This window comes from Vitis vinifera, chromosome 3 (genome assembly GCF_030704535.1).
Source record: "Vitis vinifera cultivar Pinot Noir 40024 chromosome 3, ASM3070453v1".
In the NCBI taxonomy this organism is placed as follows: domain Eukaryota; kingdom Viridiplantae; phylum Streptophyta; class Magnoliopsida; order Vitales; family Vitaceae; genus Vitis; species Vitis vinifera.
Window position 1 is genome coordinate 15,477,032 of NC_081807.1, and position 3,492 is coordinate 15,480,523.

General features: G+C 39.5%; 1 non-coding gene across 1 annotated transcript; it reads left to right on the forward strand.

Moving 5' to 3' along the window:
• The first annotated feature begins 538 nt into the window (after nt 1-538).
• LOC132253575 (small nucleolar RNA R71) lies at nt 539-646 on the forward strand. The gene has a single exon (XR_009465437.1). It is a non-coding gene; the product is annotated as a small nucleolar RNA R71 (small nucleolar RNA).
• The last annotated feature ends 2,846 nt before the right edge of the window (nt 647-3,492 follow it).

Genomic DNA, 3,492 nt, shown 5'->3' on the forward strand with positions numbered 1-3,492 from the left:
TGGAGGTGGCCTTGGTTTCCAAGAAAAATTTGGATGGTTTTTCCAACTTAAATTATAGGTGTTTCCATAAGGTGCATTGTTGTTGGGCCTAAATTGCCTCACAACATTGGCTTGATCACCTAACATCTCCCTCATAGCTGGGATGGTTGGGGACTCATCTACCACATGATCACATGATTGGCAAATGGTGCATGGCATGACATGGGCTTGTGTCTCGGAAATGGCTTGGACTTCATGCATTTTTTTCAACTCAAGTTCTTCCAACCTCCTTGACATTGTTGCCACCTTAGCTTTCATGTCCATGTCTTCACTTAACATGTACATTCCACCTTTTGGATTTACAGGAGCTTTCATCCTTCCCATTTCTCTTGAGTTGGGCTCATCCCATCCTCTTGATACCTCAGATACATAACTTAAAAAGTCCATGGCTTCTTCCGGATTCTTACTCATAAAATCTCCCCCACACATGGTTTCAAGAATTTGCTTCATTGAGGAAGACATCCCATCATAAAAATAGCTCACCAAGAGCCATGTATTAAAGCCATGATGAGGACAAGCATTGATGGCCTCCATATACCTTTCCCAACATTCATAGAACTTCTCATTTTCTTTTGCAAAAAAGTTTGAAATTTGCCTTTTTAAGCTATTTGTTCTGTGAGTAGGAAAAAACTTCTTGAGGAATTCTGCTTGTAAATCAGTCCAAGTGCGGACACTCCTTGGCCTTAAAGAATTAAGCCAAATCTTGGCCTTATCCTTTAAAGTAAAAGGAAATAGTTTAAGCCTCATCAAGTCGATGGAAGCTCCTCCCTCTCGGAATGTATTACAAACATCTTCAAATTCCTAGATATGGGCATAAGGATTCTCACTTTCCATTCCATGGAAAGTTGGCAGAAGTGGCACAATATGGGGTCTGATCACTAGCTGCTCTGTAGGGGGCACTATACTTGATGGTGCACTCATACGATGTGGATGCATACGGTCTCTCATTGATCTGAATTCATTGGGATGATCCTGATGATCATGGTGACTATGCTGATCCTCAAGTGTAGTTTCCATGATGTTCAAGATTACTTCCAACTCCTTGTTATGAGGTGTTTCAAGTTTAACAAGCCTTCCTCCACAATCTCGTATCCACTTTGTCATACACAACTAGTATCAATTGTAACAAAGAAAGAAAAACAAAAACAGAGGAAAACAAAAACATAACTACCAAAAAAGAGTTCGATTAACTAAAACTAAATTAAAAATTATGCTAGAATATAAACAAGTAAAAGAGTTAGAAAAATGAAGGAAAAATTCACCAAACTTGTGATGAAAACCACTAGTACCCTGAAATAATATCAATATGCAGTTGGCACCTTCCCCGGCAATGGCGCCATTTGATTCATGCCCAGTCGGTGTATCAACTAATTCATGTCCAGCTGGTGCTCCTTGGTTGAGGTAGTAATCAACAAAATTTATAACCTATTACACCATGAACTAGGGTAGCAAAGACAAAGCTACTATAGCATAGTGGCTCTAGGATCGTTCACTGGGAAGGGTTTTCAACTCTCAACTGATACCAATTCAAAGCTGAGTTGGTGCTTTTTCATTTCAGGGTTAGCTTTAAAAGAAAACATAAAGTTGTTTGAGTGAAAAGGGTTTGGTCTTAAACTAACCAAAAAGAAAGTAACGGAAATTACTTATGAAGAAAAACATTCCTTGGAGGTTTAGGTTCACAAGGGAGGTTACTTATGCAAAAACAGAGCTCCGGTCATTTGGTTCATTTCCTCACATTAGAGAATTAATATATAGTCAATTCTCTAATCGGTGTTGTACAAATGTAACCTTTAAATGGATTTCAGCTCTAATTCCCTCTCACTGATGCAACTTGCAATGGCTCATGCCTCTCACCTAGCATTTGCCATTCAAGGTGATCTTTAACTTTGGACTTCCCTTTTCAAGCTTGCAAGAGATAACTAATGGAAGTCTCCTTAGAGTCCAAAAGCTTACCAAGTGTTGGTAATTCTAGAAAATCCTACCTCCAAGTCACTTCCCAAAAGCTCGCAAGAGGAAAACTAGTGCATCTCCATGGATGGAGATCACTGGCCTTACCAAGTGTTGGCTCAAGTGACTTGAAGGTGTTTTAAGTTAACTAAAAACATAGAAATCATTACAGGATCATACATTCTCTTCATTAATGACTGAAACCACAAAGCTACTAATTCTTGCACTTGGAACCTTTCCCTACAACCTTAACTCCAAGGAACTAAAAGTCTAGCCACTCATTCTCTGAGGAAACTTCCTCAGAGCTTGTTTGGCTAGTAAGAAAACTAACGAGAAAACAAATATATGAAGGAAAAATAGAGCAAGTGCTCTGTGAAAATATATTTCTTTCTCCCTCTGATTACATAATAGATCGATCTCTATTCGATTCTCAATATCTTTGTAAAGAAAATTACAAACTATATATATATAAGGTTATTCACCCTTTTTCTTGCTTAAAGACTAAGGAATCCTATGATAGGTGGATTACAAGGAGAGTTTGGGGATTTAGACAACAAATATCTAAAGCAAAATATCCCAAAATATCATAAAATGTCGGTCGGAAATATCAGGAAGCTTCAGGAGAACACTGCAGCTATGCATGTCTGACTGGGTAGGCGCTACCAGAGGACCCGGATATGTCTGACCGGAGAAGTTGAAACGTCCTCCTCTCCCATCCGGATGTGATATATCCGGATGCAAAATGTCGGCGCACGGAATGTCTTCCTCTCCCATCCGGCTATGGGATATCTGAATGAGGTGGAATTCCAACTGGATAGAATTCTTCCCCGTGTGCAAGGTGTAGGGACTCCTCTCCCGGATGACACAGAGCGTGCATGGATATCCGGATTCCCAGGCGGAAAGGCGGCGCAATGCTATCCGGTGCAACTCCATCTGAACAATAGCATATACTATCCGAATATGTTGTCCGGATGGAAAACATTTACTAAAGTGAGTGAGCGAGCCTTGCTACTGCCCACGTTCCACCGCTGTCCAATGGTGTGTCCGGACTCCTTGTCCGGACATCTTTTTCCATGGATTCCAAAGAACTCTCCATTCCAAAGAGCTCTCCTCAATCTTGGATTGCTTTGGCGATCAAAAAGCTATCAAAACACCAAAACTTAACACAATTTGATTAGAATAGATTGCAGGGGCCCTTAATATGTTAATTGGGTTAAAAGGTAATAACTACTACTCAAAAGTGTTTAAAAGAGTTTATTACAAGCTATCAAATAGCACTTTTTGAGTAGTAATCAGAACCAAATGACCGGAGCTTTGTTTTTGCATAAGGAACCTCCCCTGTGAACCCAAACCTCCAAGGAATGTTTTTCTTCATAAGTAATTTCCATTACTTTCTTTTTAGTTAGCTTGAAACAAAACCTCGTTTAACCAAAGTTTGTGTTTTATTTTTCAAGCTAACCTTGAAATGAAAAAGCACCAATTTAACTTTGAATTGGTATCAGTTGT